At 48.7% G+C, this 12,326-nt stretch overlaps 1 protein-coding gene across 1 annotated transcript in view; it reads right to left on the bottom strand.

Annotated features, from left to right (window-relative positions):
• The window catches only part of LOC135196162 (TCF3 fusion partner homolog), a 103,015-nt gene that overhangs the window by 63,209 nt on the left and 27,480 nt on the right, over window positions 1-12,326 (bottom strand). The gene's annotated exons all lie outside the window — the stretch shown is intronic.

The following is a 12,326-nucleotide window of genomic DNA, read 5'->3' as shown; positions in this document are numbered from 1 at the left end:
GGTGTGCTTCTGTAATCAAGCATGGTGAAATATGGATCTTTACCAGTATCTACTGCCTTTTTAATCTGTCTCTTGGCCACTTAAACTGCAGAATCTGCTAATTCATTGGACTGTAAATGCTTAGGTGGGCTTGTTGTTCAGAGTTCAATATCCCATTCCTTGGTAAACTGTATTAATGAACTTAGAATCATGGTCACTTATAAGTACTGAAGGGGACCCATACCTTGCAAAGTGCAGCTTCAATTTAACAATCACACCAGATGTTTCGGTATTATCTAACCTGTCAACTTCCCAAAAAATTACTATAATAATCAACAGTTACCATGAAAAACTGTCCCCTAAGCTCAGAGAGATCTACACCTACTTTTTCACATGGTCTGTTACTTAATTCATGAGACATAAGGCTCTTTTTGTTGGGCAATTTCATATTTATGGCAAATTTCACATCAATATGAAATCTTTTAACTCAGCATTCATTGATGACAACCTCTTTTTTGCTATTTCTTCACGCAAACTGAAAGGTACAACTATACATTCACCTTTACAGATTAAGCCATAATGAACAGTAAAGTCATCCCTAAATGAGAAGTATAGATTCACTCTTGTTGGTATTTGATCCTTTGTCTTTGGCCACCCATACATAACTACATTAGCCAACTGTTTCAAAAGTTCATCCTGCCTAGTAGCTTCACAGATTTTATCTAACTGTTCCTCTCTAAAGAGTAAGTATGAGCCCATGTTAATTGCTTCAAAATCACTGCCACCTTCATTACTAGGCTAACTGATAAGTAAGATCTAGATAATAAGTCAGCTACATACATTTCTTTACCAGGTGTGTACTCTAGCTCAGTGTCATATTGCTGTGCACTTAAAAGCATCCCCTGCAGTACTTAGGAGCTCTGTTCAAAGGTTTGTTAACAATGGGCATAAGAGGTTTAGTTCTGCGACCATATGTAGCTATAGTACTTACGAAATTTCTTTAAGGCAAAGACAACAGCTAGAATTTCTTTTTCTAATTGTGCATAATGCCTTTCTGCTGGTGTCAGTCCTCTACTAGAATAAGACAGAGAGCTTCCATTCTGAGGTAGCTCTGCACCAAGTCCAGATTGACTAGCATCACATTGAATTTCAAGACTTACAGTAAATGACTGAGCGGCGACATAGCAGCCACCTCTCTCAAAATGTGGTCACTTCCCAAAAAAAGTGCTTGAATTATGCCATTCTTTTGTAACTTAGAAAAAACACTTACTTTGACAGGAGTGTAGAGGTCTCAGTGCACTGCCAGAATAGGCCACAACTCCTGACTGATGCTCATGGCAGCGAATTAAATTACTTTTTCAGGAAGGTGGCCACATTCCAGGATCAGTGGCTGCTTGGGTAAAATACCGAATGGATGACCTCTACTGTAGCGCAACCACCTTCCCAAAAAAGTACTTTAACATGTCCTGTAACCCAGGATAGACATTACCTTTAGTCAAACCAAAATGCCGTGGCGGATGACGAGAGGTGTCATCAGAATGCTTTGTATTTAAATCTAAAAGTTTAGGTCTTTTTCCCTTGTAAACAAAGGGAAAACTCATCGGTTTATTAGTAAAGCCGGATTAAGTTCTGTACTGGATGGTGCGAGACCAGTCCCTCCAACCACACTTTAGTTCCTTTTTTTTTTTCTTTTTCCTTTATTATAAATTACCATAAATAGTTTACATACATCTGGAATACTGGTAGCTTCACGTGCCCAATCGTAAACTCTCGTCACATCGGTCCAGGGCTCATCTGAGTTTTTTCCGCTCTTTCCATTCTGAAGCAAGAAGAACACGTCTGCACGTACTTTCTTTACAAGTGAGTGACAATGTACACAAACAAAACGCTGTTATATATATAGACGAAGATGAATGACCAAACGAATTTTATGGCTGTATACAGTGGTCCCCCGTATTCACGATGGATGTGTACCAGAACCCCCTGTGAATAGCTAGAACCCCTATAAAAACGCTGAAAACCGCCTATTTGTTAGTTAAAACTCAAGGAAAACCCACTAAAAATGACAATTTGTCGAAAATTGCATTTTCCTAACTATACAAACCTGAGGTCCTTTAACAATAGGAAGTAGCTAAGCGGCAGCTGGAAACGGTCGTAAGCTTCGAACAAGGGGAGAACGGTAGTTAACTGCTTGTCCGACAGCGCGCGCCGCGCGACTGGGAGGTAAACAAATCACTTTTGCTTTGGCCCATGCAAAATACGCAGAGTGAGGGGTGGCATGAGGAGGGACTATATGTAAAGGACCTCAGGTTTGTATAGTTAGGAAAAATGCAATTTTTCGACAAATTGTCATTTGTTCCGATACGTAATACAAACCATCGGTCCTTTAACAATAGGAAGACTCACTTCTTGGTGGGAGGAATCTGAGTCTTTTGATGAACAGACTGGTGTTCGTCCATCCCTGATGCCTCCCTGGTCGTAAGAGCGAGGGAGGGATCCAAGCCTCTGTCCGATTGATCGGGGTGTGCACCGCAGGATCAATGGTCAGACCTCTGGGCCGAGTACTAAGAGAGAGGCAAGCGTATCTCTTCGTACCAGCAAGCAAGAACTTGTTCCTGTTTGCAAGAGGCAACATAAAGTATGGGTTGTCTCAAGCTGGCATCCACTTCCTCCCCCTTGTTGGAGGAAGTGGTGGATATACGCTCCTATCCCTAGTGAAAGGGATAGGATGGGGCTCTGTTGAGTAGCTCACCTGCATCTTGTCCTTATCCAGCAGGGTGACGACCGTGTCCCTCTAACCACAGGTAGAGGGAAGAAAAAGATGGAAGAGGAGCCAGTCACACTCTCATTCACCATCCATTCTTACGGTCACACCAGGACTCGATGCTGTTCAGCCTGCGAGGGTCTGGGTTCGCTACACAACGTGTTGAGCAGCCACCACGGTCCCAAGGAAAAAAAGAGATCCAAGGACCTGTGGGCATATCCCGAAGGTAGAAGGAAGGGCATGTGGTCTGGTTGGACCAAACCCCTGCCTTCAGTACCTGCGCCAAGGAGAAGTTCTTGTGGACAAGGCAGCATCTCCTTCGCATCGAAGGCGGTGAAGTCCATTAGGGAGGGTTGATTGTGAACGACTCGAACCAATCGTCAGGGACCGAAGGGTTCTGAGTCTTCGCTACGAAGTTCGGTACGAAATCGAGCGTCACGGATCCCCATCCCCTGGGTGCCCTGACTTCGCAGGAGAAGTCATGCAGTTCCTCAGAGGAAAAGAAGGAAATAGTCGCATGACCTATCCCTCTTCTCTACTTCGTGGATGTCAGTACCCAACTGGTCTGTCCGTTACGCAACGAAGTCTCTCGCATCCTCCTATCCCCATGCAGCGAAGTTCTCGGTAGTGGATAGGACACCGACACTCCATGGTGGGTGTCAATGGTATGGGTACTGTGACAAGCTATTAAAACGAAGTAATGGTTTGCTGTGTAACAACCGAACTAAGTCAACAGCGTAAATTCGTAACTGACTCGGGCGCTCTGACAGCTGCCGACCGACTGCGTTCGTAGGAGGCAAGTTGTCAAAGCATCCGAGTAAGTCACGTGACCTTCGCCTTTAAAGGGTTATGCCGAGAGACCAAACCAATGATGTATTTGTTTGTCACCATTCTTGCCGGACAGCGAGGTGATGAGCCTCTTAAGGCATGTACCCAACATGGCGAAGTCAATTGCCTTCTAGAGACCCTAGGTCCCTGAAGGTAAAACATCTCATGTTTGTTGAATCTCAGCTAAGGAGAAACAACACTATGTACCGTTGAAGACGAAGGTAGATATTGAATGCAACCTACGTCTTCACATATGAATCGAGAGAAGGATCTCAAGATTCATAACCTGTGCTTACAAATGACTGAAAACGCTACCCGCTATTTCATTGCTGCGCCGTGAGAAGTCGTAGTTGCAATGAAAGCGGGGCGTTCTTCGTAATGAAAACACAGGTGAAAGCCGCCTGAAGAACTGCTTCTCATGGGCTGAACATTTGGAGGTAGAGCTGTCAGGTCGGAGAGTAGCGATGTCCTTCTGACACATCTTGTAATTCGGGTTGAACAATGAACATTGTACACCTACGAATACGAGATATTTTGAAGACAAACTCAGATGTCTGCAAAATCATTCGCATTATCGCAGTGCGATGCAGCGGGAGACTTGTACAGACTTCTGTTACCGTGCGGTAAACAGAAAGATGCAAGAGTCCAAGAGATATCTCTGTTGAAAATTCTCGCAATGTCGAAGGCGATGGAATCTAGCGTCACCGCAGTAGATGGTCCTTCATTATTGCGAGAATCCCCGTTAATCAGAGACCTAAGTCCATGATTGTTAGGCAGAGATACGGTTTCGGTAGTCAATCAAGCAGGGAGAGAGAGACATACATGACCGTGAATCTCTGAGGCCCAGCTGATACTGAGCTGCTTATATCAGCAGTTCAATACGCAGTGGTTGAGCCTGCTGACTCGTCATCCTGAGTTGCCAGGTAATCCATTATTCCACGAAGGAATGCGTTCGGCTAGAACTACCGAGGCATAAAAGATATGCTCGGGCAATTATATTTAGGCGAAACGAATTTCGGTAAATATAAAATAAAGTTGAAATGTGTTGTCGTGACAAAACCATAAGTATATAAAATTGAAACTGAAACTCCTGGGAGGTTGCAGGCAACCCCGAGTTGCAGTTCAATTATAATACTTTCTCGTCTAAGTCGTCAATCCGTAGAATAACTAGGATATGCGCCTACCCCTCGGACAATTCAACTGCTTTAGCAGAATCAGGTCGCGAGGTTAATATACGTATTATTATTTGTAGGATTCTGAACAACGATCTCCATCCTAAATTCTTTCCTTCAAGAAAACAAATAAGGATTGGAGATCGACCACCTTCGTTCTCTATCAAGAGAGTGAGGGAGAAGTCTTCCTCGAAGAAAAGAAAGCTTCAATGGTGAACAGAATACTAAGACGATAGTTCAGCCAAACTGGATATTCCCGTCCGATCTCCTCTATTCCAGGTTGGTCGCCTACTGTGAGATAGTTCTTTCAGCAGCAGTCTTCTTCACCAATGCTAGAAATTCCAGGAATTCGAGCATAGGCGAGGTTCCCGATTATCGTGTAACATATCGGGGATTCTCGTCTCGCTCACTTGGACCGTGGTCTCGCGTAAGTGTTTGAAGATCGTAAAAACTCGAACACTCTGAATGCGCTAGAAATTCCGTAGAATTCTAAGCAGTCTGCGAAACCCCCACCGAATTCGTCAAACGATATCGGCTGGTGGTCCTCTCGATTCCCGTAGAAATCGAGAATGGAGCAGGATTCCTCCTCAACGACCGGGGCTTACGTCAGTATGGACCCGAAGGTCCCCCCGGTAGCGCAGTCCCGAACGTGGGATCCTACAAAGAAATCTCTGTAGGATCCTTCCCCTTTCCCTCGTAGCCGTAAGGAGAGAGGGAATGGGAAGGAATTGGATACTCGCTCGCCTTCCCAGTGGAACTAGCAGTTGGAGAAGAGTAGGAGCAGCCATCGCCTTGCGGCGATGGCCTCTCAGAGTCTGGGAAAACGTATCGTCATAGGAGAAAACGTTTTCCCGCGGAGGGTTACGAACTCTCACTGTAGGTAAGGGTCTGCCGCCACTGTGAACGTCGTCTGGGTGGGGCTGATCGACACCTGACAGGAGAGAGCCGATACCGTCCTCCGACTCATTCCAGTCCTCGTCGAGGTCGAAACCTCTCAGGAGGACCGAAGGAGTATTTAAATACGGTGTCCGAAGACACGTAGAAAACGCCGCTGTCGCAGTAGAGGAGGTGGAAGTAGCTTGATCGACCGCCAGAACTGAGAGAGCCTTCTTGTCCGGAGACGAGACACTGGTTTCGAGACAGAATCGGCAAGCTCCGATCGCGGCAGACCACCGTCGGTTTGGGTTCCCTCTCGGGCCCCAAAACGACTCGAGCAGAGACGTGGGCTCTGCTGGTGGGAGCGGCAATCCTTCCGCAGGGTCATTATGCTGACGAATCAGCTTAATGACTTCTGCAAATTCCTCTGTATCTCGGGAGTAACCGCGTCTTGCGGAGTAGGACCGTCCAGTCCCTCCAACAAGAACAGATCCCTAGATACTCCTCCTTCAGAAGGAGGAAGAGCGGCAGACCCCTGACGGTCGCCTCCAGCTAATTGCGCGTATGTCCTGGTCGGGTCCTAGAACCGTGCCTGGTCCATACGGCGTCATAGCGGGTCGCGAGCGGCACACCTCTCGCGATCACTCATAGGTACCTCGCTCCTCCCGCGCTAGCCCGAGGAGGTTGAAGGTACAGGAGAGGACGACCTGACGCTCCCCCCTAGCTCGTCTGGCAGGACCAGCGTGCTTGGAGGGCTGCTGCTGATCGTCAACCCGCGGTGGCGATCGAGCAGCATGCCTAGCCTTGCCGCTCGCCTGAGGCGAGAGGCTTGGCTGAGAACGTCGACGCTGATCTCTAGCGTCAGGCGAGCTGTTGCTGGTTACCGTCTCCGCCCGGTCCCGATGTGGGAGCGGCGTCAGGTGACCTGCTAGGCTCGCTGTCACGGTGAGACCGGCGAGCGTCCTCGTCGGCGCGTCGAGCCGCTGGTACCAGCCGTGGCTGGTACCGACGCCGCGGGGACCCTTTCCTCGCCTCAACCCGTTATGGGAGAGGCAGACCTGACGCTCCCCCCTCGCTCGCTGCAGGACCAGCGTGCGTGGAGGGCTGCTGCTGATCGTCAACCCGCGGTGACGGTCGAGCAGCAGGCCTAGCCTTACCGCTCGCCTGGGGCGATTGGCTCGGCTGAGAACGTCGAGACCGATCTCTAGCGTCAGGCGAGCTGCCGCTGGTCACCGTCTCCGCCCGGTCCCATCGGGAGCGGCGGACGGGTGACCTGCTAGGCTCTGTGTCGCGTCGAGACCGGCCCACGCGTCCTCTCGGCGCGTCGAGTCGCTGGTACCAGCCGTGGCTGGTACCGGCGGCCGCGGGGACTCCTTCCTCGCCTCAACCCGTGGCTGATCAGCGACCGTCACGTTAGCCCGAGCAGCCAGTTGATCGCTGCGAGAGCGTCCACTGGCCTGGCGAGAGTCGTGTGCACGACTCTCGCCAGTCTTCTGCTCCGCGCCGCTGTCTTGACGGCGAGCGAGCTCGGGCGTCAAAACTTTGGCTGGACGGTCTTCTTGGAAGAGCGTCCACTCGGTGCTTCTCGCGAACGAGAAGCGGCCGAGACGGAACCTGGTTTAGCGGCAGACCCGCTAGCACCAGGTGAGGACGCACCAGCCGAGGCTGGTGCCCTCTGGTCCCCGTCGACTTCTTCTTTGCAGAAGAAGCGACGGCCCCGTTCCCGAAGGAACAGGAGGACCAGCAGAGAGCTCCCCAGCTCGCCTGAGCGAGCCGGGCCCTTAGAAGATCCCGAAGAGTCTTCTTAGGGGGGAAGGAGGCAACCTTCTTCTTCTTCGGCTGTTTGCCTTAGAAGTCGAAGGGGAAGGTCTTCTTCGCCAGGCTCCGCAGGACAGACGTCAGGTCTTCCATCCAGGAGGGAGCCGGGGCAGTTGCCGAAGCAACAGGGCCCGACTGCACCTGTCCGGAAAGACCTGAGACTGTGACAGCATCACCAACAGCAGGAACAACAGGAACAGGTCCAGGAACCGCAGGAACATCTGAAAGTGAATGAGCAGCAGCACCTGATCTGAAGGGAATGAGCGGCTGGGACAGCAACAGGTACGGCAGGCACGGCAGTTACCACAGGAGAGACAGGCGTCCTGTCGCAGCTACCGTCATCCTCGGCACTGGCGGCAGGTCCAGGGTGGTACTCGTTGGGCAGCGGCAGTCCCGGGGTCGGCAATACAAAGAACCCAGGTGGCGGTGGCACCGTCCTGATTGGCACGCAGGAATTGGTTCTGGATTGCAGCCGTGGGTGTTACCGACATGACATGTGTGTGTACACCAGGTGCGGTGACATCTCATATGCTGGTGTCGAGATTGGTTGTTGTAGTGGTTACCGTATCATGAGTGACCACTGCCGACCCCAGCCAACCGCTGAATCAACCCCTGCAGTCCCAGCGACTCTCACACCTGTCCCAGGTCGTCCTCGCTGATGGCAAACCTGCGGAAGCACAGTCGGGTTAATTAGAGGGCTCCTCGCGCCTGGGGGAGAGAACCCCACCCAGAGCGGACGGAAGACCCCGAGTACAACTGGACGTCCGTTACCAAAGGAGTCACTGGACTTCCGATGACTTCTTGTGTCCTCGTACAGCACCCACTGCGCCTCTGACGAATGCATACACGTTACACAGGGCTCGTTGCGGAGCACTCTCGCCCCCGACAACGAGTACAAACCTGTGAGGATCTACATCTACATTCAAGGTCGTCTCCCACGGATGTAGCACCTGCGGTAACATAGATAGATTATAAGAGGGGTTCCCTCACGCACGGGGGGAAGACATGCCCCACCCCGCAACGCAAGGAAGCCCCCACATACAAAATACAATGAAGAAGCTGAGCGGGGGCAGGAAGGAAGACGAAGAATCGGCTACCAACTTCCTGGCAGACCTTCGCCTTCCCCACCCCCGCACAGCAGTGAAAAGTAATATGAAAATGAAACAGAATACTGCCCTTGCGATTCACTTCATAGAACTTAAAGGAGAAAAGATCAATTCCCGGTAAGAACGGAAATTGACCCAATAATATGATGCTATCATAATATGAAAATGAACAGAATACTGCTTGCGATTTTTCACAGAAAAAATCGTAAGGATCATTCCCGGGTAAGAACGAAAATTGATCGATTAAATTCATGCAACCAATAAATGAAAATGAAAGAATATTGCAATTGCGAATCCACTTTCATTGCATTCTATATACAAAATTAAAAGTTCTGCCGAGCGCACTCACACTCTCGTAACGAACGCACAGGGCAAAAAATATCATGAAAAAAGTACTTACATTTTTCAATTACACCCTTCCGCCCAAATACATGACTCGGCGCGAGCGCGCCCGCCCCTCGGCACCGAGACATAATTCAAGGGTTTTCATATTAAGTAATGAAAATGAAAACAGTGTACTTACAGTTTTCATTTTCAAGTCAAAACAAACCATTAGTAGAAACACAATATAAACAAAGCATACGACGATGAAGCGGGCAGAGAGCGATGACGAAACACGTCCTTCACACCCGCGGCCGAAAGCAAAAGTGATTTGTTTACCTCCCAGTCGCGCGGCGCGCGACTGTCGACAAGCAGTTAACTACCGTTCTCCCCTTGTTCGAAGCTTACGACCGTTCCAGCTGCCGCTTAGCTACTTCCTATTGTTAAAGGACCGATGGTTGTATTACGTATCGGAACAATGAAGTTTTTATTGTAAAAATGATATTGTTATGATACAATAAAGTTTCATACATACTTACCTGGCAGATATATACATAGCTAAGACTCCGTCGTCCCCGACAGAAATTCAAATTTCGCGCACTCGCTACAGGTAGTCAGGTGATCTACCGGCCTGCCCTGGGCGGCAGGACTAGAACCATCCCCGTTTTCTATCATATTTCTCTCTTCCACCTGTCTCCTGCGGGAGGCTGGGTGGGCCTTTAATTGTATATATCTGCCAGGTAAGTATGTATGAAACTTTATTGTATCATAACAATATCATTTTCATACAATCAACTTACCTGTCAGATATATACATAGCTGATTGGCACCCTTCGGTGGAGGGTAGAGACAGCTACTATATGGAATAGACAGGTAAAACAACATATGTTGTAGGTATAAATAAAACCTTGGTTTCCTACCTGATAGGTGGTAGACTTCGTGGGTGTTTGCCCAGTAGTCTGCATCACCTCAAGAAACTTTAGCGAGATATGTGATCTATGGCCAAGAGTTCTTGTGGGTCTGCCGATGGGGTCCTTATCCACTTACTCGGCAGAGCCTAAAAAGGACTTTGTCAATGGGTGCTGATCCACTTATATGACAATACACCTTATGAAGGAGCACACAACCAATCCCGACCACCTGATCCTAACCATATGTTAGAACTAAGGATTGTTACGAGTTATCCCCGAACTCGTCACAACAACCGTAACTCAAAAACCACTACGCACACATACATAATTTTCAAAAAAAATTATACTCAACTAATTGGATATGACAAGAATTCTCTTACTGAACAACATAGACGGCCGCCCGTGCGAGCCTAAGTCTCCATTGTTCGAAGACTCTCGACCATATCCAAAAAAGAAGAACAGTATATACATTTAAGGATTGGTGTCGGCTCCCGTACCCAGAATCGTACCTGCCGATACGATAGGAGGCCTAGAGAAAAACAAAAACACTCTCATACGTCACACGCACGCTCCTTTCAAGTAATGAGATGCAAATACTGAGTTGCATCTCCAATATGTCGTGTCTATGATGTTTTTAAGCGACATATTCTTATAAAACGAGAGAGACGTCGCAACCGCTCTTACTTCATGAGCTTTTACTCTCAGTAGTTGTAACTGTTCGTCAGGACAGACCTTATGAGTCGTCCGTAATGACGTTTCTTACAAGAACGCCAGAGCATTCTTGGACATCAGTCCTTGTGGGGTCTTTTACCGCGCACCAAAGACCTTGTCTAGACCTCCCAACTGACGCTTTCTCTGAAGGTAGAACTTCAGTGCTCTAACAGGGCATAGAGACCTCTCTGCTTCTCTGCCTACAAGACTCGACATTCCTTTGACTTCGAATGACTTAGGCCAGGGATTCGTGGGATTCTCGTTTTTCGCTAAAACAGGGTCTTAAACGAGCAAATAGCCGAGTCTCCCTTGAATCCTACTTTATCCTGCAGAGCTTGTAATTCACTAATTCTCTTTGCCGTAGCTAAAGATAATAGGAATAGACATTTTCTAGTTATGTCTCTAAACGATGCCAGATGAGGAGGTTCGAATCTATCCGATGACAGATATTTGAGGACTACGTCCAGGTTCCAGTTCGGAGGTACTGGTTCCTTAGACTTTGAAGTCTCAAAAGATCTTATGAGATCGTGGAGATCTTTGTTATTTGCCAGATCTAATCCTCTGTTCCTGAATACAGCCGAGAGCATACTTCTGTATCCCTTTATTGTGGATACGGCTAGATGAGATTTTACTCTCAGGAATAGCAAGAAATCAGCAATTTCCGCTATAGAGGTAGAGGAGGAGGACAACTTCTTGGCTCTACCACCTTCTAAATACCTCCCACTTCGACTGGTATACTTTCGTAGTGGAGGTTCTGCGTGCTCTCGCGATCGCGCTTGCCACTTCGCGAGAAAAGCCTCTCGCTCTGACAAGTCTTTCGATAGTCGAAAGGCAGTCAGAGCGAGAGCGGGAGGTTTTGATGGTACCTCTTGAGTGTGGTTGTCTGAGAAGATCCGTCCTTCTTGGTAGGGATCTTGGAAAGTCTACGATCCACTCTACCACCTCCGTGAACCAATCCTGGGCCGGCCAAAAGGGGGCTATTAACGTCATCCTCGTCTCCTTTGACGCACAAAGTTTTCATTACTAACCCCAGGATTTTTGAATGGGGGTGGGGGAAAAGCATAAACGTCTACTCGAGACCAATTTAGCAGGAAGGCGTCTACCATAAGTTGCTCTTGGATCTTCCACGACCGAGCAAAACACTGGGAGCCTTTTTTGAAATGAATGTTGCGAAGAGATCCACATGAGGAGTCCCCCACAGAGACCAGAGATCGAGACACACTCCCTCGTGTAGTGTCCATTCTGTATGAAGGACCTGGTTTCCTCCTGCTGAGCCTGTCCGCCCTCACATTCTTTACTCCCTGTACGAACCTTGTCAGTAGGGAGTGTTCCTGTGAGACGTCCAAAGTAATAGGTCTCTCGTTAGCTCGTAAAGGAACGAGGAGTGCGTCCCTCCTGTTTCCGAATGTAGGCAAGTGCGGTGGTGTTGTCCACATTTACTTGCACTACCTTGTTTAATACCAGAGGTTCTAGGCTCTTCAAAGCCAGATGTACGGCGAAGAGCTCTTTGCAGTTTATGTGCCAAGTCACCTGTGTTGGTTCCCAGGTGCCTGACACCTCTTCTGAGCCTAATGTCGCTCCCAACCTCTCTCCGACGCGTCGGAGAACAACACTAGGTCTGGGTTCTGTGTTCTTAGAGAGATCCCTTTGTTCTCTTCCAGAGGGAGCAACCACCATTGTAGGTGTGACTTTGTCTCCATTGGAATGGGAAAAAACGTCCGACAGTTGTCCGGTTTTCCAGCTCCAAGACCTCTTGAGGAAGAATTGAAGCGGACGTACATGTAGTCCTTCCTAGAGGGAAGAATTGTTGTAGCGAGGAAAGCGTCCCCAGAGGCTCAAC

Source organism: Macrobrachium nipponense, chromosome 17 (genome assembly GCF_015104395.2).
Source record: "Macrobrachium nipponense isolate FS-2020 chromosome 17, ASM1510439v2, whole genome shotgun sequence".
Classification (NCBI taxonomy): Eukaryota; Metazoa; Arthropoda; class Malacostraca; order Decapoda; family Palaemonidae; genus Macrobrachium; species Macrobrachium nipponense.
Note: the sequence above shows the minus strand (reverse complement) of the source record. Positions and strands in the feature narration are given on the sequence as shown.